This window comes from Leuresthes tenuis, unplaced genomic scaffold (assembly GCF_036924035.1).
Source record: "Leuresthes tenuis unplaced genomic scaffold, fLeuTen1.0.hap1 SCAF_1, whole genome shotgun sequence".
Classification (NCBI taxonomy): domain Eukaryota; kingdom Metazoa; phylum Chordata; class Actinopteri; order Atheriniformes; family Atherinopsidae; genus Leuresthes; species Leuresthes tenuis.
In genome coordinates this window covers 43,414,539-43,440,178 of record NW_027325355.1, presented here as the reverse complement: position 1 = coordinate 43,440,178, position 25,640 = coordinate 43,414,539, and the positions used below count along the sequence as shown (strand labels likewise).

Below are 25,640 nucleotides of genomic sequence, written 5' to 3'. Positions count from 1 at the left end.
CCTTTTTTGGCCGAAAGGTTAGCACTCTGGACTTTGAATCCAGTGATCCGAGTTCAAATCTCGGTGGAACCTACAGGTGTGCTGTCATGTTTGTGTTCTGGAAAGAAAATGAGTGGATGAGGTTAGTCAGTTGTCAAGTCACACCAGAGTGTGTGATTGACCAATTCCAAAGAGAGGGCTTAAATTGTTTAATGTTGAAAAAGTGAAACATTCAGCTGAGAGGGTCTGTGCTATTTGCCTTCTCACCTCCGGGTGTCACTAATTGAATCTATTTGATTTCTTCTTCCATATTAATTTGCAATGCATATATTTTTCCATGCTCTCCGTTTGGAATTTGGACACAGAAGCCAAAGGAGAAGGAAACAGGAAAAACAATCCCATGGTAACAATCAGCGACAAGGAGAACTACTCAAAAGCCTACATAATTAACCCGGTGCCCAACCATGGGCCAACCAATCATCCAATCAAGGAGCGGCAATTTCTGCCGGCCGGGATCTGAGCGCCAACTCCATGCGGTGCGCACAAGTTGGTACTGATTTAGGAAAAAGAGGATTGTACAATTTTACTCCTTGGTATGGATACTCTTTCAAAAAAGTCCAAAAAATAAAATATGTGGTTGACAAAACTGTGTGACTCAGTCCTTCAACACAAAAGGCAGGCAAAGGAAAATCAGCTGTCCTCTCTATCTAATCATAGGAGGATGGCCTGACTACGATCAGGGACCTGAGCAGCAAAGAATAGATAGACATGATAAATAGTTATATATATATATATATACATATATATATGTACATACTAGTCTCCAATACTACTATGATAAAAAGAGATCCAATGTACAGGTCTAAGTTGTACAGGAATGTGTTGTAGAAATTTGTTCTATATTTTTGTTGTAAATCCACAACAGGTTTCATCATCTGCTAATCCTGAAGGAGACACTAGTTGTAAAGGAATTTATTAATACATAAAAATGCTTATATTATAAGACTGAAACATCCTTGAACAGCAGATCACTGTAAAGACATACATATAATATTGTGATTATGTCAGTGGGTCAACAATTTTGTAAAGGCAACTTTACATAAAAAAATTTAAAATCTTGTAAAAATATAACAATGTAAACATAAAAACAGCAACCTCAAAACAAAACATAGCATGTTACCTGGATGGAAAACCATGCGTCTCTACAGCCTGAAGGAAGAAATCTTGGGCTGTTGATGACTTGTTGTTATTGGTAGCATGTCGGTACATGATCTTTGTGAGCATTTGGAAAACATAAAAACCACAGAAACACATTAAACATTAACTACAATAATATAAGAATAATAAATGAATGAAATATTGTTCCATGTGTAATGTTAGACTTAAAGCTATACTTACCTTTCTGGCATGTAGCACGGCAAATTTAAACATGAAAAACTCCCCCTCCCTCCAAAGTCTCACCCTCTTCCCCCTGCCTGACCTGTGACGCTCCCTTCCTCCCTGACGTGTGAGGTGAGAAAGTGATGGTGCGTTCCATCTCCCCCGGATGTCGGAGCGGAGAATGTTGTCAAGTTATCAGCGGTCCAGTTACCACGTCCATCAAGGCTATTCTTGTGCTTGCCGTGTCCGAATATAAACAACTTGTGATCTACAACGGCCTGCGTTGTAGTTCGCGTGTAATTTCAACACCTGGTGGCTTGCTTTTCCATTTTAGTGCGCCATAAGCTTATTAGGAGCATTTTAAGCTTACAAAAGAAAAGTATAGCTTTAAATAAATTAAGTTGAATATTATATCACACACTATAATCTCCATGGGGACACTGACCTTTCTTGAAGAGACATCTATTCCAAACATTACCACACCATATCTGTTCAATAAAAATGTATCAATTGTTTAACGCAGCTACATCGTGGTCCATTACACCAGATTCCAGAACTCTGCAGAATGTATGCCATAGACCATTTTTTAAATCAATATATAAATATATAATGTCCATGTGATGTCCTTTGCTGTCAGCTTACCTGATCAACTTGTGGTTGGTATCTATATGTACGAGTGACAGAGGAGCTGCGACATTGTAGGTCCTTCTCACAACACATCCGAGGCTTGTCATTCTCTGTAGTATTCCTACCCTATCAACCCGGTGCATCGAATCCCACACTCTGTCCACTGAACTCTGTGGCCTAAAGCCCTAAGACGACCTTTTACCATTCTGTGACCTGTAGGAAAAGAAGTGAAAACCACTTTTATTTAAGATATATTGATTGATAATCATGTAAACAAACAATTTAGGCATTTAACTTTTTCTCAGGTATACATGCTATGATGACCGTTGCTATGATAATGTCCAGGACTCTCCACTAAGGCACAGAAAATTTAAAAAATAATATTGATAGCCTTTAGGCTATAAAAATAGCAGTCATTAAAGTAGCCGGCCCTCAGCTAGACTTAGTTGTGGAGGCTATATGGCCGGCAATTTCAAATGTTACTTTTATGGCACAAATCTTTTTATAATGCTATGGACAAGTGCATGATATAATTCAAATAAAAACTTTCTGTAAAAAGCACCAACCCAAATTCTGGGAGTCTTGCTTGATGGCAGAGACCAAGCTGTCAAGTTCATCATCTGTCATTTTACTGTAGCCTTCCCTTTTTGAGAGGCCCCACTGTCGCATTCTGCGTTTCAGTGTTCTCACTGATACACCAGCAGTGTGGAAATACAGGGGGCAGAGAGGTCAATTTCAATCAAATGCTGGACGTGGTCTTTGGAAAAAAACATATGCTGGCTTGTTCACAGATACGAGACTTGTGTTCTTTTCACTGATTTTTACTGTGGTCTTCATCGTCGGCTTTCACCACAAGTACACCGTAGAACTGATAAAACACAAATGATGTACAAATATTACATTACACATGCCTCAACTAAAAGAAAATATATTATTTACAAACACAAACTTACATACCACTTTGGCCTGCAAGTGGACAAACCGGTAAACTTAAAACCGCTTATGGTCTTCGTTGATTGCTTTCTTTATTGGATCCATATCAATGATACCAGTTTACCGGACCGCTTTTTTAAACCGGAAGTGACATCACCGTCACCTTAAACTAAACTTATCAAGTTTTAACTTTTAACTTTTACCTAACACCAAATGTTATTAACTATATCCTTTAAACATTGCTAAATATTAAATATATACATCAAAACACTTAAAACAAACGTGTTATACGGACATTCTCTATGGCCATAAAATCATAGCTGCATCTAGTGGCGAAACATAAATATAACTGCCGTTACATTGCCTGTTTGACAGTTTAAAGCGGCTGCACGTGCACTTTTTCTATCTGGCCTCAGTACATTTCTGAAATGTATTCATTTGTGTTTGGAAAACATTGGAAACTTTATTTCTGAGTCCACATCAGTGGGTTCTGGTTGTTAGCACATAGATGAGGAGACAGTTCAAGTAGTTTAAATTTTTAATAAGTGCCGTGCTACATGCCAGAAAGGTAAGTATAGCTTTAAGTCTAACATTACACATGGAACAATATTTCATTCATTTATTATTCTTATATTATTGTAGTTAATGTTTAATGTGTTTCTGTGGTTTTTATGTTTTCCAAATGCTCACAAAGATCATGTACCGACATGCTACCAATAACAACAAGGCATCAACAGCCCAAGATTTCTTCCTTCAGGCTGTAGAGACGCATGGTTTTCCATCCAGGTAACATGCTATGTTTTGTTTTGAGGTTGCTGTTTTTATGTTTACATTGTTATATTTTTACAAGATTTTAAATTTTTTTATGTAAAGTTGCCTTTACAAAATTGTTGACCCACTGACATAATCACAATATTATATGTATGTCTTTACAGTGATCTGCTGTTCAAGAATGTTTCAGTCTTATAATATAAGCATTTTTATGTATTAATAAATTCCTTTACAACTAGTGTCTCCTTCAGGATTAGCAGATGATGAAACCTGTTGTGGATTTACAACAAAAATATAGAACAAATTTCTACAACACATTCCTGTACAACTTAGACCTGTACATTGGATCTCTTTTTATCATAGTAGTATTGGAGACTAGTATGTACATATATATATGTATATATATATATATATAACTATTTATCATGTCTATCTATTCTTTGCTGCTCAGGTCCCTGATCGTAGTCAGGCCATCCTCCTATGATTAGATAGAGAGGACAGCTGATTTTCCTTTGCCTGCCTTTTGTGTTGAAGGACTGAGTCACACAGTTTTGTCAACCACATATTTTATTTTTTGGACTTTTTTGAAAGAGTATCCATACCAAGGAGTAAAATTGTACAATCCTCTTTTTCCTAAATCAGTACCAACTTGTGCGCACCGCATGGAGTTGGCGCTCAGATCCCGGCCGGCAGAAATTGCCGCTCCTTGATTGGATGATTGGTTGGCCCATGGTTGGGCACCGGGTTAATTATGTAGGCTTTTGAGTAGTTCTCCTTGTCGCTGATTGTTACCATGGGATTGTTTTTCCTGTTTCCTTCTCCTTTGGCTTCTGTGTCCAAATTCCAAACGGAGAGCATGGAAAAATATATGCATTGCAAATTAATATGGAAGAAGAAATCAAATAGATTCAATTAGAGACACCCGGAGGTGAGAAGGCAAATAGCACAGACCCTCTCAGCTGAATGTTTCACTTTTTCAACATTAAACAATTTAAGCCCTCTCTTTGGAATTGGTCAATCACACACTCTGGTGGGACTTGACAACTGACTAACCTCATCCACTCATTTTCTTTCCAGAACACAAACATGACAGCACACCTGTAGGTTCCACCGAGATTTGAACTCGGATCACTGGATTCAAAGTCCAGAGTGCTGACCTTTCGGCCAAAAAAGGGGCAAAAGGGACTGCCCGAAAGGGGGGAAAAGGAAAAAAAGAGGAAGGAGGGGGGGGGAGAGAGAAAAAGAAAAGGAGAAAAAACGTACACTATATCCACTTTTCTCTATTCTCTTATCTTCTCAACATTGTTTACACACACCTCTGCACTTATTGCAAGGTTTATCATCTGTTTAATTTTCATGTTTCTTGTGGGATTCGAACCTGTATTGTGGCAACACCCCAACATACAACAGTGCTTTGGACTTTACTAAAGCCTACTGTAGGGGGGAGCACACAACATGTGTATAACTGTAAATGTAAATAAGTCTCCCATCATTTTTCCCCTCTTTTTTTGGTACACTCAATTATTTGAGAGACTAGCTATCTATCTGTATCACTATTTGTGCAACACAAGTGAATGAAACAAATTCCAAATTGAGCAAAGAAAGTATTTTTAAAAAATCTTTGGTTGAGACAAAGAGTGTTGGGTTTTGTTAATAAATGTAAAATAATTCTCCAAGTAATTCTGGCTTCACTTTTGACAATTGCATTAAATGGATGTCACTCACACTCACTGTCGTCCTGTTTTGCAAAGGGAAATTAAATAAAAATGTGAAGGCTGTTCTTGGTTCAAGTAAAATTATCAAACTTTATTAACATTGTAACAATAATCACACAGTAACAGACGAGCAATCATCTGCGAACAGACAGACAGACAGACAGACACTTAACGTAAACTTAACGCCGCAGTTAAAACGTCGCACCTATCGTACCTATATAATGCACATTTGTCACAGTTATTGTTGCTTACGGCCACACCACCCTGAATAAGTCTGATCTCGGAAGCCAAGCAGGGTTGGGCCTTGTTAGTATTTGGATGGGAGACTGCTTGGGAATACCAGGTGCTGTAGGTTTTTTCTTTTCTCTCTACAACCTGCATGTCTTTTGTTGCAACGTCTGATCACCCTGTGACACATGAGGAAGTTGGTCATCTTCAGCTGCTGCTGCTTTATTGGCAGACACGAAGTGATCTGAGAGTCTCATTTTCAGCTGGAGAAAATTATCACGTCAGGGAACAAGATGTGCCCACTACATATCAGCCTTTCTCGGCAATTATCTGGTTACATAGAGGAACCATATGATTCCATTGCCTATATAATGCACATTTGTCACAGAGATTGTTGCTTACGGCCAAACCACCCTGAATATGTCTGACCTCGTCTGATCTCAGAAGCCAAGGAGGTTTGGGCGTGGTTAGTACTTTGATGAGAGACCGCTTGGGAATACCAGGTGATGTAAGCTTTTTCTCTTCTCTCTACCACCTGCATGTCTTTTGTTGCAACGTCTGATCACCCTGTGACACATGAGGAAGTTGGTCATCTTCAGCTGCTGCTGCTTTATTGGCAGACACGAAGTGATCTGAGAGTCTCATTTTCAGCTGGAGAAAATTATCACGTCAGGGAACAAGATGTGCCCACTACATATCAGCCTTTCTCGGCAATTATCTGGTTACATAGAGGAACCATATGATTCCATTGCCTATATAATGCACATTTGTCACAGAGATTGTTGCTTACGGCCAAACCACCCTGAATATGTCTGACCTCGTCTGATCTCAGAAGCCAAGGAGGTTTGGGCGTGGTTAGTACTTTGATGAGAGACCGCTTGGGAATACCAGGTGATGTAAGCTTTTTCTCTTCTCTCTACCACCTGCATGTCTTTTGTTGCAACGTCTGATCACCCTGTGACACATGAGGAAGTTGGTCATCTTCAGCTGCTGCTGCTTTATTGGCAGACACGAAGTGATCTGAGAGTCTCATTTTCAGCTGGAGAAAATTATCACGTCAGGGAACAAGATGTGCCCACTACATATCAGCCTTTCTCGGCAATTATCTGGTTACATAGAGGAACCATATGATTCCATTGCCTATATAATGCACATTTGTCACAGAGATTGTTGCTTACGGCCAAACCACCCTGAATATGTCTGACCTCGTCTGATCTCAGAAGCCAAGGAGGTTTGGGCGTGGTTAGTACTTTGATGAGAGACCGCTTGGGAATACCAGGTGATGTAAGCTTTTTCTCTTCTCTCTACCACCTGCATGTCTTTTGTTGCAACGTCTGATCACCCTGTGACACGTGAAGAAGTTCGTCATCTTCAGCTGCTGCTGCTTTTTTGGCAGACACGAAGTGATCTGAGAGTCTCAGTTTCAGCTGCAGAAAATAATCACATGGGGGAAGAAGATGTGCCCGCTACACATCAGCCTTTCTCTGCAATTAACTGGTTGCATAGAGGAACCGTATGATTCCAGTACCTATATAATGGACATTTGTCAGAGATATTGTTGCTTACGGCCACACCACCCTGAATAAGCCCGACCTCGTCTGATCTCGGAAGCAGAGCAGGTTTGGGCCTGGTTAGTACTTCGATGGGAGACCTCTTGGGAATACCAGGTGCTGTAAGCTTCTTCTCTTCTCTCTACCACCTGCATGTCTTTTGTTGCAACGTCTGATCATCCTGTGACACATGAGGAAGTTGGTCATCTTCAGCAGCTGCTGCTTCTTTGTTGGCAGACACGAAGTGATCTGAGAGTCTCAGTTTCAGCTGCAGAAAATAATCACATCGTGGAAGAAGATGTGCCCACTACAAGTCAGCCTTTCTCGGCAATTATCTGGTTACATAGAGGAAGTGTATGATTCCAGTACTTATATAATGCACATTTGTCACAGATATTGTTTCTTACGGCCACACCACCCTGAATAAGCCCGACCTCGTCTGATCTTGGAAGCCAAGCAGGTTTGGGCCTGGTTAGTACTTGGATGGGAGACTGCTTGGGAATACCAGGTGCTTTAAGCTTTTTCTCTTCTCTCTACCACCTGCATGTCTTTTGTTGCAACGTCTGATCACCTTGTGACACATGAGGAAGTTGGTCATCTTCAGCTGCTGCTGCTTTGTTGGCAGACACGAAGTGATCTGAGAGTCTCATTTTCAGCTGGAGAGAATTATCACGTCAGGGAAGAAGATGTGCCCACTACAAGTCAGCCTTTCTCGGCAATTATCTGGTTGCATAGAGGAACCGTATGATTCCAGTACCTATATAATGCACATTTGTCAGAGACATTGTTGCTTACGGCCACACCACCCTGAATAAGCCCCACCTCGTCTGATCTCGGACGCCAAGCAGGGTTGTACCTGGTTACTACTTGGATGGGAGACAGCTTGGGAATACCAGGTGCTGTAAGCTTTTTCTCTTCTCTCTACCACCTGCATGTCTTTTGTTGCAACGTCTGATCACCCTGTGACACGTGAAGAAGTTGGTCATCTTCAGCTGCTGCTGCTTTGTTGATAGACACGAGGTGATCTGAGAGTCTCAGTTTCAGCTGGAGAGAATAATCACATCAAGGAGGAAGATGAACCCACTACAAGTCAGCCTTTTTCGGCAATTATCTGGTTACACAGAGGAAGTGTATGATTCCAGTACCTATATAATGCACATTTGTCACCGATATTGTTGCTTACGGCCACACCACCCTGAATAAGCCCGACCTCGTCTGATCTCGGAAGCCAAGCAGGGTTGGGCCTGGTTAGTACTTGAATGCGAGACCGCTTGGGAATACCAGGTGCCTTAAGCTTTTTCTCTTCTCTCTACCACCTACATGTCTTTTGTTGCAACGTCTGATCACCCTGAGACACATGAGGAAGTTGGTCATCTTCAGCTTCTGCTGCTTTGTTGGCAGACACGAAGTGATCTGAGAGTCTCAGTTTCAGCTGAAGAGAATGATCACATCAGAGAAGATGATATGCCCGCTACACATCAGCCTTTCTCGGCAATTATCTGGTTGCATAGAGGAACCGTATGATTCCAGTACCTATATAATGCACATTTGTCAGAGACATTGTCGCTTGCGGCCACACCACCCTGAACATGCCCGACCTCGTCTGATCTCGGAAGCCAAACAGGGTTGAGCCTGCTTAGTACTTGGATGGGAGACTGCTTGGGAATACCAGGTGCTGTACGCTTCTTCTCTCCTCTCTACCACCTGCATGTCTTTTGTTGCAACGTCTGATCATCCTGTGACACATGAGGAAGTTGGTCATCTTCAGCAGCTGCTGCTTCTTTGTTGGCAGACACAAAGTGATCTGAGAGTCTCAGTTTCAGCTGCAGAGAATAATCACATCAGGGAAGAAGATGTGCCCACTACAAGTCAGCCTTTCTCTGCAATTATCTGGTTACATAGAAGAAGTGTATGATTCCAGTACCTATATAATGCACATTTGTCACAGTTAATGTCGCTTACGGCCACACCACCCTGAATAAGCCCGACCTCGTCTGATCTTGGAAGCCAAGCAGGATTGGGCCTTGTTAGTACTTGGATGGGAGTCCTCTTGGGAATACCAGGTGCTGTAAGCTTTTTCTCCTCTCTCTACCACCTGCATGTCTTTTGTTGCAACGTCTGATCACCCTGTGACACATGAGGAAGGTGGTCATCTTCAGCTGCTGCTGCTTTGTTGGCAGACACGAAGTGATCTGAGAGTCTCAGTTTCAGCTCGAGAGAATAATCACGTCAGGGAAGAAGATGTGCCCACTACTTATCAGCTTTTCTCGGCAATAATCTGGTTACATAGAGGAACTGTATGATTCCAGTACCTATATAATGCACATTTGTCACAGTTATTGTTGCTTACGGCCACACCACCCTGAATATACCCGACCTCGTCTGATCTCGGAAGCCAAGCAGGTTTGGGCCTGGTTAGTACTTGGATGGTAGACTGCATGGGAATACCAGGTGCTTTAAGCTTTTTCTCTTCTCTCTACCACCTTCATGTCTTTTGTTGCAACGTCTGAGCACCCTGTGACACATGAGGAAGTTGGTCATCTTCATTTTCTGCTGCTTTGTTGGCAGACACGAAGTGATCTGAGAGTCTCAGTTTCAGCTGAAGAGAATAATCACATCAAGGAGGAAGATGAACCCACTACAAGTCAGCCTTTTTCGGCAATTATCTGGTTACACAGAGGAAGTGTATGATTCCAGTACCTATATAATGCACAATTGTCACCGATATTTTTGCTTACGGCCACACCACCCTGAATAAGCCCGACCTCGTCTGATCTCGGAAGCCAAGCACGGTTGGGCCTGGTTAGTACTTGAATGGGAGACCGCTTGGGAATACCAGGTACCTTAAGCTTTTTCTCTTCTCTCTACCACCTGCATGTCTTTTGTTGCAACGTCTGATCACCCTGTGACACATGAGGAAGTTGGTCATCTTCAGCTTCTGCTGCTTTGTTGGCAGACACGAAGTGATCTGAGAGTCTCATGTTCAGCTGGAGAAAATTATCACGTCAGGGAAGAAGATGTGCCCACTACAGATCAGCCTTTCTCAGCAATTATCTGGTTACATAGAGGAACCGTATGATTCCTGTACTTATATAATGCACATTTGTCAGACACATTGTTGCTTACGGCCACACCACCCTGAACATGCCTGATCTCGTAAGCCAAGCAGGGTTGAGCCTCCTTAGTACTTGGATGGGAGACTGCTTGGGAATACCAGGTGCTGTAAGCTTTTTCTCTTCTCTCTACCACCTGCATGTCTTTTGTTGCAACGTCTGATCACCCTGTGACACATGAGGAAGTTGGTCATCTTCAGCTGCTGCTGCTTTGTTGGCTGACACGAAGTGATCTGAGAGTCTCAGTTTAAGTTGCAGAGAATGATCACATCAGAGAAGATGATTTGCCCGCTACACATCAGCCTTTCTCGGCAATTATCTGGTTGCATAGAGGAACCGTATGATTCCAGTACCTATATAATGCACATTTGTCAGAGACATTGTTGCTTACGGCCACACCACCCTGAATATGTCCGACCTCGTCTGATCTCGGACGCCAAGCAGGGTTGTACCTGGTTAGTACTTGGATGGGAGACAGCTTGGGAATACCAGGTGCTGTAAGCTTTTTCTCTTCTCTCTACCACCTGCATGTCTTTTGTTGCAACGTCTGATCACCCTGTGACACGTGAAGAAGTTGGTCATCTTCAGCTGCTGCTGCTTTGTTGATAGACACGAGGTGATCTGAGAGTCTCAGTTTCAGCTGCAGAGAATAATCACATCAAGGAGGAAGATGAACCCACTACAAGTCAGCCTTTTTCGGCAATTATCTGGTTATACAGAGGAAGTGTATGATTCCAGTACCTATATAATGCACATTTGTCACCAAAATTTTTGCTTATGGCCACACCACCCTGAATAAGCCCAACCTCGTCTGATCTCGGAAGCCAAGCAGGGTTGGGCCTGGTTAGTACTTGAATGGGAGACTGCTTGGGAATACCAGGTGCCTTAAGCTTTTTCTCTTCTCTCTACCACCTGCATGTCTTTTGTTGCAACGTCTGATCACCCTGTGACACATGAGGAAGTTGGTCATCTTCATTTTCTGCTGCTTTGTTGGCAGACACGAAGTGATCTGAGAGTCTCAGTTTCAGCTGAAGAGAATAATCACATCAAGGAGGAAGATGAACCCACTACAAGTCAGCCTTTTTCGGCAATTATCTGGTTACACAGAGGAAGTGTATGATTCCAGTACCTATATAATGCACAATTGTCACCGATATTTTTGCTTACGGCCACACCACCCTGAATAAGCCCGACCTCGTCTGATCTCGGAAGCCAAGCACGGTTGGGCCTGGTTAGTACTTGAATGGGAGACCGCTTGGGAATACCAGGTACCTTAAGCTTTTTCTCTTCTCTCTACCACCTGCATGTCTTTTGTTGCAACGTCTGATCACCCTGTGACACATGAGGAAGATGGTCATCTTCAGCTTCTGCTGCTTTGTTGGCAGACACGAAGTGATCTGAGAGTCTCATGTTCAGCTGGAGAAAATTATCACGTCAGGGAAGAAGATGTGCCCACTACAGATCAGCCTTTCTCAGCAATTATCTGGTTACATAGAGGAACCGTATGATTCCAGTACCTATATAATGCACATTTGTCACAGAAATTGTTCCTTACGGCCACACCACCCTGAATAAGCCCGACCTCGTCTGATCTCGGAAGCCAAGGAGGGTTGGGCCTGGTTAGTACTTTAATGGGAGACTGCTTGGGAATACCAGGTTCTGTAAGCGTTTTCTCTTCTCTCTACAACCTGCATGTCTTTTGTTGCAACGTCTGATCACCCTGTGACACATGAGGAAGTTGGTCATCTTCAGCTGCTGCTGCTTTGTTGGCAGACACGAAGTGATCTGAGAGTCTCATGTTTCAGCTGCAGAGAATAATCACATCAGGGAAGAAGATGTGCCCATAACACGTCAGCCTTTCTCTGCAATTATCTGGTTACATAGAGGAAGTGTATGATTCCAGTACCTATATAATGCACATTTGTCACAGAAATTGTTCCTTATGGCCACACCACCCTGAATAAGCCCGACCTCGTCTGATCTCGGAAGCCAAGGAGGGTTGGGCCTGGTTAGTACTTTAATGGGAGACTGCTTGGGAATACCAGGTGCTGTAAGCGTTTTCTCTTCTCTCTACAACCTGCATGTCTTTTGTTGCAACGTCTGATCACCCTGTGACACATGAGGAAGTTGGCCATCTTCAGCTGCTGCTGCTTTGTTGGAAGACACGAAGTGATCTGAGAGTCTCAGTTTCAGCTAAAGAGAATAATCACTTCAGGGAAGAAGATGTGCCCACTACAGATCAGCCTTTCTCAGCAATTATCTGGTTACATAGAGGAACCGTATGATTCCTGTACTTATATAATGCACATTTGTCAGACACATTGTTGCTTACGGCCACACCACCCTGAACATGCCCGACCTCGTCTGATCTCGGAAGCCAAGCAGGGCTGAACCTCCTTAGTACTTGGATGGGAGACTGCTTGGGAATACCAGGTGCTGTAAGCTTCTTCTCTTCTCTCTACCACCTGCATGTCTTTTGTTGCAACTCCTGATCACCCTGTGACACATGAGGAAGTTGGTCATCTTCAGCTGCTGCTGCTTTGTTGGCTGACACGAAGTGATCTGAGAGTCTCAGTTTCAGTTGCAGATAATGATCACATCAGAGAAGATGATTTGCCCGCTACACATCAGCCTTTCTCGGCAATTATCTGGTTGCATAGAGGAACCGTATGATTCCACTACCTATATAATGCACATTTGTCAGAGACATTGTTGCTTACGGCCACACCACCCTGAATAAGCCCGACCTCGTCTGATCTCGGACGCCAAGCAGGGTTGTACCTGGTTAGTACTTGGATGGGAGACAGCTTGGGAATACCAGGTGCTGTAAGCTTTCTCTCTTCTCTCTACCACCTGCATGTCTTTTGTTGCAACGTCTGATCACCCTGTGACACGTGAAGAAGTTAGTCATCTTCAGCTGCTGCTGCTTTGTTGATAGACACGAGGTGATCTGAGAGTCTCAGTTTCAGCTGCAGAGAATAATCACATCAAGGAGGAAGATGAACCCACTACAAGTCAGCCTTTTTCGGCAATTATCTGGTTATACAGAGGAAGTGTATGATTCCAGTACCTATATAATGCACATTTGTCACCAAAATTGTTGCTTATGGCCACACCACCCTGAATAAGCCCAACCTCGTCTGATCTCGGAAGCCAAGCAGGGTTGGGCCTGGTTAGTACTTGAATGGGAGACTGCTTGGGAATACCAGGTGCCTTAAGCTTTTTCTCTTCTCTCTACCACCTGCATGTCTTTTGTTGCAACGTCTGATCACCCTGTGACACATGAGGAAGTTGGTCATCTTCATTTTCTGCTGCTTTGTTGGCAGACACGAAGTGATCTGAGAGTCTCAGTTTCAGCTGAAGAGAATAATCACATCAAGGAGGAAGATGAACCCACTACAAGTCAGCCTTTTTCGTTAATTATCTGGTTACACAGAGGAAGTGTATGATTCCAGTACCTATATAATGCACAATTGTCACCGATATTTTTGCTTACGGCCACACCACCCTGAATAAGCCCGACCTCGTCTGATCTCGGAAGCCAAGCACGGTTGGGCCTGGTTAGTACTTGAATGGGAGACCGCTTGGGAATACCAGGTACCTTAAGCTTTTTCTCTTCTCTCTACCACCTGCATGTCTTTTGTTGCAACGTCTGATCACCCTGTGACACATGAGGAAGTTGGTCATCTTCAGCTTCTGCTGCTTTGTTGGCAGACACGAAGTGATCTGAGAGTCTCATGTTCAGCTGGAGAAAATTATCACGTCAGGGAAGAAGATGTGCCCACTACAGATCAGCCTTTCTCAGCAATTATCTGGTTACATAGAGGAACCGTATGATTCCTGTACTTATATAATGCACATTTGTCAGACACATTGTTGCTTACGGCCACACCACCCTGAACATGCCTGATCTCGTAAGCCAAGCAGGGTTGAGCCTCCTTAGTACTTGGATGGGAGACTGCTTGGGAATACCAGGTGCTGTAAGCTTTTTCTCTTCTCTCTACCACCTGCATGTCTTTTGTTGCAACGTCTGATCACCCTGTGACACATGAGGAAGTTGGTCATCTTCAGCTGCTGCTGCTTTGTTGGCTGACACGAAGTGATCTGAGAGTCTCAGTTTAAGTTGCAGAGAATGATCACATCAGAGAAGATGATTTGCCCGCTACACATCAGCCTTTCTCGGCAATTATCTGGTTGCATAGAGGAACCGTATGATTCCAGTACCTATATAATGCACATTTGTCAGAGACATTGTTGCTTACGGCCACACCACCCTGAATAAGCCCGACCTCGTCTGATCTCGGACGCCAAGCAGGGTTGTACCTGGTTAGTACTTGGATGGGAGACAGCTTGGGAATACCAGGTGCTGTAAGCTTTTTCTCTTCTCTCTACCACCTGCATGTCTTTTGTTGCAACGTCTGATCACCCTGTGACACGTGAAGAAGTTAGTCATCTTCAGCTGCTGCTGCTTTGTTGATAGACACGAGGTGATCTGAGAGTCTCAGTTTCAGCTGCAGAGAATAATCACATCAAGGAGGAAGATGAACCCACTACAAGTCAGCCTTTTTCGGCAATTATCTGGTTATACAGAGGAAGTGTATGATTCCAGTACCTATATAATGCACATTTGTCACCAAAATTTTTGCTTATGGCCACACCACCCTGAATAAGCCCAACCTCGTCTGATCTCGGAAGCCAAGCAGGGTTGGGCCTGGTTAGTACTTGAATGGGAGACTGCTTGGGAATACCAGGTGCCTTAAGCTTTTTCTCTTCTCTCTACCACCTGCATGTCTTTTGTTGCAACGTCTGATCACCCTGTGACACATGAGGAAGTTGGTCATCTTCATTTTCTGCTGCTTTGTTGGCAGACACGAAGTGATCTGAGAGTCTCAGTTTCAGCTGAAGAGAATAATCACATCAAGGAGGAAGATGAACCCACTACAAGTCAGCCTTTTTCGGCAATTATCTGGTTACACAGAGGAAGTGTATGATTCCAGTACCTATATAATGCACAATTGTCACCGATATTTTTGCTTACGGCCACACCACCCTGAATAAGCCCGACCTCGTCTGATCTCGGAAGCCAAGCACGGTTGGGCCTGGTTAGTACTTGAATGGGAGACCGCTTGGGAATACCAGGTACCTTAAGCTTTTTCTCTTCTCTCTACCACCTGCATGTCTTTTGTTGCAACGTCTGATCACCCTGTGACACATGAGGAAGATGGTCATCTTCAGCTTCTGCTGCTTTGTTGGCAGACACGAAGTGATCTGAGAGTCTCATGTTCAGCTGGAGAAAATTATCACGTCAGGGAAGAAGATGTGCCCACTACAGATCAGCTTTTCTCAGCAATTATCTGGTTACATAGAGGAACCGTATGATTCCAGTACCTATATAATGCACATTTGTCACAGAAATTGTTCCTTACGGCCACACCACCCTGAATAAGCCCGACCTCGTCTGATCTCGGAAGCCAAGGAGGGTTGGGCCTGGTTAGTACTTTAATGGGAGACTGCTTGGGAATACCAGGTTCTGTAAGCGTTTTCTCTTCTCTCTACAACCTGCATGTCTTTTGTTGCAACGTCTGATCACCCTGTGACACATGAGGAAGTTGGTCATCTTCAGCTGCTGCTGCTTTGTTGGCAGACACGAAGTGATCTGAGAGTCTCATGTTTCAGCTGCAGAGAATAATCACATCAGGGAAGAAGATGTGCCCATAACACGTCAGCCTTTCTCTGCAATTATCTGGTTACATAGAGGAAGTGTATGATTCCAGTACCTATATAATGCACATTTGTCACAGAAATTGTTCCTTATGGCCACACCACCCTGAATAAGCCCGACCTCGTCTGATCTCGGAAGCCAAGGAGGGTTGGGCCTGGTTAGTACTTTAATGGGAGACTGCTTGGGAATACCAGGTGCTGTAAGCGTTTTCTCTTCTCTCTACAACCTGCATGTCTTTTGTTGCAACGTCTGATCACCCTGTGACACATGAGGAAGTTGGCCATCTTCAGCTGCTGCTGCTTTGTTGGAAGACACGAAGTGATCTGAGAGTCTCAGTTTCAGCTAAAGAGAATAATCACTTCAGGGAAGAAGATGTGCCCACTACAGATCAGCCTTTCTCAGCAATTATCTGGTTACATAGAGGAACCGTATGATTCCTGTACTTATATAATGCACATTTGTCAGACACATTGTTGCTTACGGCCACACCACCCTGAACATGCCCGACCTCGTCTGATCTCGGAAGCCAAGCAGGGCTGAACCTCCTTAGTACTTGGATGGGAGACTGCTTGGGAATACCAGGTGCTGTAAGCTTCTTCTCTTCTCTCTACCACCTGCATGTCTTTTGTTGCAACTCCTGATCACCCTGTGACACATGAGGAAGTTGGTCATCTTCAGCTGCTGCTGCTTTGTTGGCTGACACGAAGTGATCTGAGAGTCTCAGTTTCAGTTGCAGATAATGATCACATCAGAGAAGATGATTTGCCCGCTACACATCAGCCTTTCTCGGCAATTATCTGGTTGCATAGAGGAACCGTATGATTCCACTACCTATATAATGCACATTTGTCAGAGACATTGTTGCTTACGGCCACACAACCCTGAATAAGCCCGACCTCGTCTGATCTCGGACGCCAAGCAGGGTTGTACCTGGTTAGTACTTGGATGGGAGACAGCTTGGGAATACCAGGTGCTGTAAGCTTTCTCTCTTCTCTCTACCACCTGCATGTCTTTTGTTGCAACGTCTGATCACCCTGTGACACGTGAAGAAGTTAGTCATCTTCAGCTGCTGCTGCTTTGTTGATAGACACGAGGTGATCTGAGAGTCTCAGTTTCAGCTGCAGAGAATAATCACATCAAGGAGGAAGATGAACCCACTACAAGTCAGCCTTTTTCGGCAATTATCTGGTTATACAGAGGAAGTGTATGATTCCAGTACCTATATAATGCACATTTGTCACCAAAATTGTTGCTTATGGCCACACCACCCTGAATAAGCCCAACCTCGTCTGATCTCGGAAGCCAAGCAGGGTTGGGCCTGGTTAGTACTTGAATGGGAGACTGCTTGGGAATACCAGGTGCCTTAAGCTTTTTCTCTTCTCTCTACCACCTGCATGTCTTTTGTTGCAACGTCTGATCACCCTGTGACACATGAGGAAGTTGGTCATCTTCATTTTCTGCTGCTTTGTTGGCAGACACGAAGTGATCTGAGAGTCTCAGTTTCAGCTGAAGAGAATAATCACATCAAGGAGGAAGATGAACCCACTACAAGTCAGCCTTTTTCGTTAATTATCTGGTTACACAGAGGAAGTGTATGATTCCAGTACCTATATAATGCACAATTGTCACCGATATTTTTGCTTACGGCCACACCACCCTGAATAAGCCCGACCTCGTCTGATCTCGGAAGCCAAGCACGGTTGGGCCTGGTTAGTACTTGAATGGGAGACCGCTTGGGAATACCAGGTACCTTAAGCTTTTTCTCTTCTCTCTACCACCTGCATGTCTTTTGTTGCAACGTCTGATCACCCTGTGACACATGAGGAAGTTGGTCATCTTCAGCTTCTGCTGCTTTGTTGGCAGACACGAAGTGATCTGAGAGTCTCATGTTCAGCTGGAGAAAATTATCACGTCAGGGAAGAAGATGTGCCCACTACAGATCAGCCTTTCTCAGCAATTATCTGGTTACATAGAGGAACCGTATGATTCCTGTACTTATATAATGCACATTTGTCAGACACATTGTTGCTTACGGCCACACCACCCTGAACATGCCTGATCTCGTAAGCCAAGCAGGGTTGAGCCTCCTTAGTACTTGGATGGGAGACTGCTTGGGAATACCAGGTGCTGTAAGCTTTTTCTCTTCTCTCTACCACCTGCATGTCTTTTGTTGCAACGTCTGATCACCCTGTGACACATGAGGAAGTTGGTCATCTTCAGCTGCTGCTGCTTTGTTGGCTGACACGAAGTGATCTGAGAGTCTCAGTTTAAGTTGCAGAGAATGATCACATCAGAGAAGATGATTTGCCCGCTACACATCAGCCTTTCTCGGCAATTATCTGGTTGCATAGAGGAACCGTATGATTCCAGTACCTATATAATGCACATTTGTCAGAGACATTGTTGCTTACGGCCACACCACCCTGAATAAGCCCGACCTCGTCTGATCTCGGACGCCAAGCAGGGTTGTACCTGGTTAGTACTTGGATGGGAGACAGCTTGGGAATACCAGGTGCTGTAAGCTTTTTCTCTTCTCTCTACCACCTGCATGTCTTTTGTTGCAACGTCTGATCACCCTGTGACACGTGAAGAAGTTAGTCATCTTCAGCTGCTGCTGCTTTGTTGATAGACACGAGGTGATCTGAGAGTCTCAGTTTCAGCTGCAGAGAATAATCACATCAAGGAGGAAGATGAACCCACTACAAGTCAGCCTTTTTCGGCAATTATCTGGTTATACAGAGGAAGTGTATGATTCCAGTACCTATATAATGCACATTTGTCACCAAAATTTTTGCTTATGGCCACACCACCCTGAATAAGCCCAACCTCGTCTGATCTCGGAAGCCAAGCAGGGTTGGGCCTGGTTAGTACTTGAATGGGAGACTGATTGGGAATACCAGGTGCCTTAAGCTTTTTCTCTTCTCTCTACCACCTGCATGTCTTTTGTTGCAACTCCTGATCACCCTGTGACACATGAGGAAGTTGGTCATCTTCATTTTCTGCTGCTTTGTTGGCAGACACGAAGTGATCTGAGAGTCTCAGTTTCAGCTGAAGAGAATAATCACATCAAGGAGGAAGATGAACCCACTACAAGTCAGCCTTTTTCGGCAATTATCTGGTTACACAGAGGAAGTGTATGATTCCAGTACCTATATAAAGCACAATTGTCACCGATATTTTTGCTTACGGCCACACCACCCTGAATAAGCCCGACCTCGTCTGATCTCGGAAGCCAAGCACGGTTGGGCCTGGTTAGTACTTGAATGGGAGACCGCTTGGGAATACCAGGTACCTTAAGCTTTTTCTCTTCTCTCTACCACCTGCATGTCTTTTGTTGCAACGTCTGATCACCCTGTGACACATGAGGAAGATGGTCATCTTCAGCTTCTGCTGCTTTGTTGGCAGACACGAAGTGATCTGAGAGTCTCATGTTCAGCTGGAGAAAATTATCACGTCAGGGAAGAAGATGTGCCCACTACAGATCAGCCTTTCTCAGCAATTATCTGGTTACATAGAGGAACCGTATGATTCCTGTACTTATATAATGCACATTTGTCAGACACATTGTTGCTTACGGCCACACCACCCTGAACATGCCTGATCTCGTAAGCCAAGCAGGGTTGAGCCTCCTTAGTACTTGGATGGGAGACTGCTTGGGAATACCAGGTGCTGTAAGCTTTTTCTCTTCTCTCTACCACCTGCATGTCTTTTGTTGCAACGTCTGATCACCCTGTGACACATGAGGAAGTTGGTCATCTTCAGCTGCTGCTGCTTTGTTGGCTGACACGAAGTGATCTGAGAGTCTCAGTTTAAGTTGCAGAGAATGATCACATCAGAGAAGATGATTTGCCCGCTACACATCAGCCTTTCTCGGCAATTATCTGGTTGCATAGAGGAACCGTATGATTCCAGTACCTATATAATGCACATTTGTCAGAGACATTGTTGCTTACGGCCACACCACCCTGAATAAGCCCGACCTCATCTGATCTCAGACGCCAAGCAGGGTTGTACCTGGTTAGTACTTGGATGGGAGACAGCTTGGGAATACCAGGTGCTGTAAGCTTTTTCTCTTCTCTCTACCACCTGCATGTCTTTTGTTGCAACGTCTGATCACCCTGTGACACATGAGGAAGTTGGTCATCTTCATTTTCTGCTGCTTTGTTGGCAGACACGAAGTGATCTGAGAGTCTCAGTTTCAGCTGAAGAGAATAATCACATCAAGGAGGAAGATGAACCCACTACAAGTCAGCCTTTTTCGGCAATTATCTGGTTATACAGAGGAAGTGTATGATTCCAGTACCTATATAATGCACAATTGTCACCGATATTTTTGCTTACGGCCACACCACCCTGAATAAGCCCGACCTCGTCTGATCTCGGAAGCCAAGCACGGTTGGGCCTGGTTAGTACTTGAATGGGAGACCGCTTGGGAATACCAGGTACCTTAAGCTTTTTCTCTTCTCTCTACCACCTGCATGTCTTTTGTTGCAACGTCTGATCACCCTGTGACACATGAGGAAGTTGGTCATCTTCAGCTTCTGCTGCTTTGTTGGCAGACACGAAGTGATCTGAGAGTCTCATGTTCAGCTGGAGAAAATTATCACGTCAGGGAAGAAGATGTGCCCACTACAGATCAGCCTTTCTCAGCAATTATCTGGTTACATAGAGGAACCGTATGATTCCTGTACTTATATAATGCACATTTGTCAGACACATTGTTGCTTACGGCCACACCACCCTGAACATGCCTGATCTCGTAAGCCAAGCAGGGTTGAGCCTCCTTAGTACTTGGATGGGAGACTGCTTGGGAATACCAGGTGCTGTAAGCTTTTTCTCTTCTCTCTACCACCTGCATGTCTTTTGTTGCAACGTCTGATCACCCTGTGACACATGAGGAAGTTGGTCATCTTCAGCTGCTGCTGCTTTGTTGGCTGACACGAAGTGATCTGAGAGTCTCAGTTTAAGTTGCAGAGAATGATCACATCAGAGAAGATGATTTGCCCGCTACACATCAGCCTTTCTCGGCAATTATCTGGTTGCATAGAGGAACCGTATGATTCCTGTACCTATATAATGCACATTTGTCAGAGACATTGTTGCTTACGGCCACACCACCCTGAACATGCCCGACCTCGTCTGATCTCGGAAGCCAAGGAGGGTTGGGCCTGGTTAGTACTTAAATGGGAGACCGCTTGGGAATACCAGGAGCTGTAAGCTTTTTGTCTTCTCTCGACCACCTGCATGTCTTTTGTTGCAACGTCTGATCACCCTGTGACACATGACGAAGTTGGTCATCTTCAGCTGCTGCTGCTTTGTTGGCAGACACGAAGTGATCTGAGAGTCTCAGTTTCAGCTGCAGAGAATAATCACATCAGGGAAGAAGATGTGCCCATAACAAGTCAGCCTTTCTCTGCAATTATCTGGTTACGTAGAGGAATTGTATGATTCCAGTACCTATATAATGCACATTTGTCACAGAAATTGTTCCTTACGGCCACACCACCCTGAATAAGCCCGACCTCGTCTGATCTCGGAAGCCAAGGAGGGTTGGGCCTGGTTAGTACTTTAATGGGAGACTGCTTGGGAATACCAGGTTCTGTAAGCGTTTTCTCTTCTCTCTACAACCTGCATGTCTTTTGTTGCAACGTCTGATCACCCTGTGACACATGAGGAAGTTGGTCATCTTCAGCTGCTGCTGCTTTGTTGGCAGACACGAAGTGATCTGAGAGTCTCAGTTTCAGCTGCAGAGAATAATCACATCAGGGAAGAAGATGTTTCCATAACAAGTCAGCCTTTCTCTGCAATTATCTGGTTACATAGAGGAAGTGTATGATTCCAGTACCTATATAATGCACATTTGTCACAGAAATTGTTCCTTACGGCCACACCACCCTGAATAAGCCCGACCTCGTCTGATCTTGGAAGCCAAGGAGGGTTGGGCCTGGTTAGTACTTTAATGGGAGACTGCTTGGGAATACCAGGTGCTGTAAGCGTTTTCTCTTCTCTCTACAACCTGCATGTCTTTTGTTGCAACGTCTGATCACCCTGTGACACATGAGGAAGTTGGTCATCTTCAGCAGCTGCTGCTTTGTTGGCAGACACGAAGTGATCTGAGAGTCTCAGTTTCAGCTGAAGAGAATGATCACATCAGAGAAGATGATATGCCCACTACACATCAGCCTTTCTCGGCAATTATCTGGTTTCATAGAGCAAGTGTATGATTCCAGTACCTATATAATTCACATTTGTAACAGATATTGTCGCTTACCGCCACACCACCCTGAATAAGCCCCACCTTGTCTTATCTCGGAAGCCAAGCAGGGTTGGGTCTGGTTTGTACTTCAATGGGAGACTGCTTGGGAATACCAGGTGCTGTAAGCTGTTTCTCTTCTCTCTACCACCTGCATGTGTTTTGTTGCAACGTCTGATCACCCTGTGACACATGAGGAAGTTGGTCATCTTCAGCTGCTGCTGCTTTGTTGGCAGACACGAAGTGATCTAAGAGTCTCAGTTTCAGCTGAAGAGAATGATCACATCAGAGAAGATGATATGCCCACTACACATCAGCCTTTCTCGGCAATTATCTGGTTTCATAGAGGAAGTGTATGATTCCAGTACCTATATAATTCACATTTGTAACAAATATATTTGCTTACCGCCACACCACCCTGAATAAGCCCCACCTTGTCTTATCTCGGAAGCCAAGTAGGGTTGGGCCTGGTTAGTACTTAGATGGAAGACTGCTTGGGATTACCAGGTGCTGTAAGCTTTTTGTCTTCTCTCGACCACCTGCATGTCTTTTGTTGCAACGTCTGATCACCCTGTGACACATGAGGAAGTTGGTCATCTTCAGCTCCTGCTGCTTTGTTGGCAGACATGAGGTAATCTGAGAGTCTCAGTTTCAGCTGGAGAGAATAATCACATCAGAGAAGAAGATGTGCCCACTACAAGTCAGCTTTTCTCTGCAATTATTTGGTTGCATAGAGGAACCGTATGATTCCAGTACCTATATAATGCACATTTGTCACAGACATTGTCGCTTTCGGCCAAACCACCCTGAATAAGCCCGACCTCGTCTGATCTCGGAAGCCAAGCAGGTTTAGGCCTGCTTAGTACTTGATGGGAGACTGCTTGGGAATAACAGGTGCTGTAAGCTTTTTCTCTTCTCTCTACCACCTGCATGTCTTTTGTTGCAACGTCTGATCACCCTGTGACACGTGAAGAAGGTAGTCATCTTCAGCTGCTGCTGCTTTGTTGATAGACACGAGGTGATCTGAGAGTCTCAGTTTCAGCTCCAGAGAATAATCACATCAAGGAGGAAGATGAACCCACTACAAGTCAGCCTTTTTCGGCAATTATCTGGTTATACAGAGGAAGTGTATGATTCCAGTACCTATATAATGCACAATTGTCACCGATATTTTTGCTTACGGCCACACCACCCTGAATAAGCCCGACCTCGTCTGATCTCGGAAGCCAAGCACGGTTGGGCCTGGTTAGTACTTGAATGGGAGACCGCTTGGGAATACCAGGTACCTTAAGCTTTTTCTCTTCTCTCTACCACCTGCATGTCTTTTGTTGCAACGTCTGATCACCCTGTGACACATGAGGAAGTTGGTCATCTTCAGCTTCTGCTGCTTTGTTGGCAGACACGAAGTGATCTGAGAGTCTCATGTTCAGCTGGAGAAAATTATCACGTCAGGGAAGAAGATGTGCCCACTACAGATCAGCCTTTCTCAGCAATTATCTGGTTACATAGAGGAACCGTATGATTCCTGTACTTATATAATGCACATTTGTCAGACACATTGTTGCTTACGGCCACACCACCCTGAACATGCCTGATCTCGTAAGCCAAGCAGGGTTGAGCCTCCTTAGTACTTGGATGGGAGACTGCTTGGGAATACCAGGTGCTGTAAGCTTTTTCTCTTCTCTCTACCACCTGCATGTCTTTTGTTGCAACGTCTGATCACCCTGTGACACATGAGGAAGTTGGTCATCTTCAGCTGCTGCTGCTTTGTTGGCTGACACGAAGTGATCTGAGAGTCTCAGTTTAAGTTGCAGAGAATGATCACATCAGAGAAGATGATTTGCCCGCTACACATCAGCCTTTCTCGGCAATTATCTGGTTGCATAGAGGAACCGTATGATTCCTGTACCTATATAATGCACATTTGTCAGAGACATTGTTGCTTACGGCCACACCACCCTGAACATGCCCGACCTCGTCTGATCTCGGAAGCCAAGGAGGGTTGGGCCTGGTTAGTACTTAAATGGGAGACCGCTTGGGAATACCAGGAGCTGTAAGCTTTTTGTCTTCTCTCGACCACCTGCATGTCTTTTGTTGCAACGTCTGATCACCCTGTGACACATGACGAAGTTGGTCATCTTCAGCTGCTGCTGCTTTGTTGGCAGACACGAAGTGATCTGAGAGTCTCAGTTTCAGCTGCAGAGAATAATCACATCAGGGAAGAAGATGTGCCCATAACAAGTCAGCCTTTCTCTGCAATTATCTGGTTACGTAGAGGAATTGTATGATTCCAGTACCTATATAATGCACATTTGTCACAGAAATTGTTCCTTACGGCCACACCACCCTGAATAAGCCCGACCTCGTCTGATCTCGGAAGCCAAGGAGGGTTGGGCCTGGTTAGTACTTTAATGGGAGACTGCTTGGGAATACCAGGTTCTGTAAGCGTTTTCTCTTCTCTCTACAACCTGCATGTCTTTTGTTGCAACGTCTGATCACCCTGTGACACATGAGGAAGTTGGTCATCTTCAGCTGCTGCTGCTTTGTTGGCAGACACGAAGTGATCTGAGAGTCTCAGTTTCAGCTGCAGAGAATAATCACATCAGGGAAGAAGATGTTTCCATAACAAGTCAGCCTTTCTCTGCAATTATCTGGTTACATAGAGGAAGTGTATGATTCCAGTACCTATATAATGCACATTTGTCACAGAAATTGTTCCTTACGGCCACACCACCCTGAATAAGCCCGACCTCGTCTGATCTTGGAAGCCAAGGAGGGTTGGGCCTGGTTAGTACTTTAATGGGAGACTGCTTGGGAATACCAGGTGCTGTAAGCGTTTTCTCTTCTCTCTACAACCTGCATGTCTTTTGTTGCAACGTCTGATCACCCTGTGACACATGAGGAAGTTGGTCATCTTCAGCAGCTGCTGCTTTGTTGGCAGACACGAAGTGATCTGAGAGTCTCAGTTTCAGCTGAAGAGAATGATCACATCAGAGAAGATGATATGCCCACTACACATCAGCCTTTCTCGGCAATTATCTGGTTTCATAGAGCAAGTGTATGATTCCAGTACCTATATAATTCACATTTGTAACAGATATTGTCGCTTACCGCCACACCACCCTGAATAAGCCCCACCTTGTCTTATCTCGGAAGCCAAGCAGGGTTGGGTCTGGTTTGTACTTCAATGGGAGACTGCTTGGGAATACCAGGTGCTGTAAGCTGTTTCTCTTCTCTCTACCACCTGCATGTGTTTTGTTGCAACGTCTGATCACCCTGTGACACATGAGGAAGTTGGTCATCTTCAGCTGCTGCTGCTTTGTTGGCAGACACGAAGTGATCTAAGAGTCTCAGTTTCAGCTGAAGAGA

The 25,640-nt window shown here is 44.4% G+C and overlaps 42 pseudogenes; all 42 read left to right on the top strand.

The window, feature by feature from the left end:
- Nucleotides 1-6,029: 6,029 nt before the first annotated feature.
- LOC140296783 (5S ribosomal RNA) lies at nt 6,030-6,148 on the top strand (annotated as a pseudogene).
- A 269-nt stretch (nt 6,149-6,417) lies between these two features.
- LOC140296781 (5S ribosomal RNA) lies at nt 6,418-6,536 on the top strand (annotated as a pseudogene).
- A 269-nt stretch (nt 6,537-6,805) lies between these two features.
- LOC140296780 (5S ribosomal RNA) lies at nt 6,806-6,924 on the top strand (annotated as a pseudogene).
- Nucleotides 6,925-7,193: 269 nt separating this feature from the next.
- On the top strand, nt 7,194-7,312 carry LOC140301864 (5S ribosomal RNA; annotated as a pseudogene).
- Nucleotides 7,313-7,584: 272 nt separating this feature from the next.
- Nucleotides 7,585-7,703, top strand: LOC140291875 (5S ribosomal RNA; annotated as a pseudogene).
- A 269-nt stretch (nt 7,704-7,972) lies between these two features.
- Nucleotides 7,973-8,091, top strand: LOC140297193 (5S ribosomal RNA; annotated as a pseudogene).
- Nucleotides 8,092-8,360: 269 nt separating this feature from the next.
- Nucleotides 8,361-8,479, top strand: LOC140268005 (5S ribosomal RNA; annotated as a pseudogene).
- Nucleotides 8,480-8,748: 269 nt separating this feature from the next.
- Nucleotides 8,749-8,867, top strand: LOC140289649 (5S ribosomal RNA; annotated as a pseudogene).
- Nucleotides 8,868-9,139: 272 nt separating this feature from the next.
- LOC140280985 (5S ribosomal RNA) lies at nt 9,140-9,258 on the top strand (annotated as a pseudogene).
- Nucleotides 9,259-9,527: 269 nt separating this feature from the next.
- On the top strand, nt 9,528-9,646 carry LOC140314534 (5S ribosomal RNA; annotated as a pseudogene).
- Nucleotides 9,647-9,915: 269 nt separating this feature from the next.
- On the top strand, nt 9,916-10,034 carry LOC140266929 (5S ribosomal RNA; annotated as a pseudogene).
- Nucleotides 10,035-10,681: 647 nt separating this feature from the next.
- Nucleotides 10,682-10,800, top strand: LOC140291448 (5S ribosomal RNA; annotated as a pseudogene).
- Nucleotides 10,801-11,069: 269 nt separating this feature from the next.
- LOC140274992 (5S ribosomal RNA) lies at nt 11,070-11,188 on the top strand (annotated as a pseudogene).
- A 269-nt stretch (nt 11,189-11,457) lies between these two features.
- LOC140266924 (5S ribosomal RNA) lies at nt 11,458-11,576 on the top strand (annotated as a pseudogene).
- Nucleotides 11,577-11,845: 269 nt separating this feature from the next.
- On the top strand, nt 11,846-11,964 carry LOC140293778 (5S ribosomal RNA; annotated as a pseudogene).
- Nucleotides 11,965-12,234: 270 nt separating this feature from the next.
- Nucleotides 12,235-12,353, top strand: LOC140290943 (5S ribosomal RNA; annotated as a pseudogene).
- A 269-nt stretch (nt 12,354-12,622) lies between these two features.
- Nucleotides 12,623-12,741, top strand: LOC140292758 (5S ribosomal RNA; annotated as a pseudogene).
- Nucleotides 12,742-13,010: 269 nt separating this feature from the next.
- LOC140290574 (5S ribosomal RNA) lies at nt 13,011-13,129 on the top strand (annotated as a pseudogene).
- Nucleotides 13,130-13,398: 269 nt separating this feature from the next.
- LOC140274986 (5S ribosomal RNA) lies at nt 13,399-13,517 on the top strand (annotated as a pseudogene).
- A 269-nt stretch (nt 13,518-13,786) lies between these two features.
- Nucleotides 13,787-13,905, top strand: LOC140266917 (5S ribosomal RNA; annotated as a pseudogene).
- A 647-nt stretch (nt 13,906-14,552) lies between these two features.
- LOC140290573 (5S ribosomal RNA) lies at nt 14,553-14,671 on the top strand (annotated as a pseudogene).
- Nucleotides 14,672-14,940: 269 nt separating this feature from the next.
- On the top strand, nt 14,941-15,059 carry LOC140274982 (5S ribosomal RNA; annotated as a pseudogene).
- A 269-nt stretch (nt 15,060-15,328) lies between these two features.
- Nucleotides 15,329-15,447, top strand: LOC140266913 (5S ribosomal RNA; annotated as a pseudogene).
- Nucleotides 15,448-15,716: 269 nt separating this feature from the next.
- LOC140293777 (5S ribosomal RNA) lies at nt 15,717-15,835 on the top strand (annotated as a pseudogene).
- A 270-nt stretch (nt 15,836-16,105) lies between these two features.
- Nucleotides 16,106-16,224, top strand: LOC140290941 (5S ribosomal RNA; annotated as a pseudogene).
- A 269-nt stretch (nt 16,225-16,493) lies between these two features.
- LOC140292757 (5S ribosomal RNA) lies at nt 16,494-16,612 on the top strand (annotated as a pseudogene).
- Nucleotides 16,613-16,881: 269 nt separating this feature from the next.
- LOC140295102 (5S ribosomal RNA) lies at nt 16,882-17,000 on the top strand (annotated as a pseudogene).
- Nucleotides 17,001-17,269: 269 nt separating this feature from the next.
- On the top strand, nt 17,270-17,388 carry LOC140274977 (5S ribosomal RNA; annotated as a pseudogene).
- A 269-nt stretch (nt 17,389-17,657) lies between these two features.
- On the top strand, nt 17,658-17,776 carry LOC140266909 (5S ribosomal RNA; annotated as a pseudogene).
- Nucleotides 17,777-18,423: 647 nt separating this feature from the next.
- Nucleotides 18,424-18,542, top strand: LOC140290572 (5S ribosomal RNA; annotated as a pseudogene).
- A 269-nt stretch (nt 18,543-18,811) lies between these two features.
- LOC140288950 (5S ribosomal RNA) lies at nt 18,812-18,930 on the top strand (annotated as a pseudogene).
- Nucleotides 18,931-19,199: 269 nt separating this feature from the next.
- On the top strand, nt 19,200-19,318 carry LOC140266903 (5S ribosomal RNA; annotated as a pseudogene).
- A 647-nt stretch (nt 19,319-19,965) lies between these two features.
- LOC140293338 (5S ribosomal RNA) lies at nt 19,966-20,084 on the top strand (annotated as a pseudogene).
- Nucleotides 20,085-20,353: 269 nt separating this feature from the next.
- Nucleotides 20,354-20,472, top strand: LOC140266896 (5S ribosomal RNA; annotated as a pseudogene).
- Nucleotides 20,473-21,119: 647 nt separating this feature from the next.
- Nucleotides 21,120-21,238, top strand: LOC140300704 (5S ribosomal RNA; annotated as a pseudogene).
- Nucleotides 21,239-21,507: 269 nt separating this feature from the next.
- On the top strand, nt 21,508-21,626 carry LOC140293776 (5S ribosomal RNA; annotated as a pseudogene).
- Nucleotides 21,627-21,895: 269 nt separating this feature from the next.
- LOC140292298 (5S ribosomal RNA) lies at nt 21,896-22,014 on the top strand (annotated as a pseudogene).
- A 1,045-nt stretch (nt 22,015-23,059) lies between these two features.
- LOC140295794 (5S ribosomal RNA) lies at nt 23,060-23,177 on the top strand (annotated as a pseudogene).
- Nucleotides 23,178-23,446: 269 nt separating this feature from the next.
- Nucleotides 23,447-23,565, top strand: LOC140266886 (5S ribosomal RNA; annotated as a pseudogene).
- A 647-nt stretch (nt 23,566-24,212) lies between these two features.
- LOC140300701 (5S ribosomal RNA) lies at nt 24,213-24,331 on the top strand (annotated as a pseudogene).
- Nucleotides 24,332-24,600: 269 nt separating this feature from the next.
- LOC140293774 (5S ribosomal RNA) lies at nt 24,601-24,719 on the top strand (annotated as a pseudogene).
- Nucleotides 24,720-24,988: 269 nt separating this feature from the next.
- LOC140292297 (5S ribosomal RNA) lies at nt 24,989-25,107 on the top strand (annotated as a pseudogene).
- The last annotated feature ends 533 nt before the right edge of the window (nt 25,108-25,640 follow it).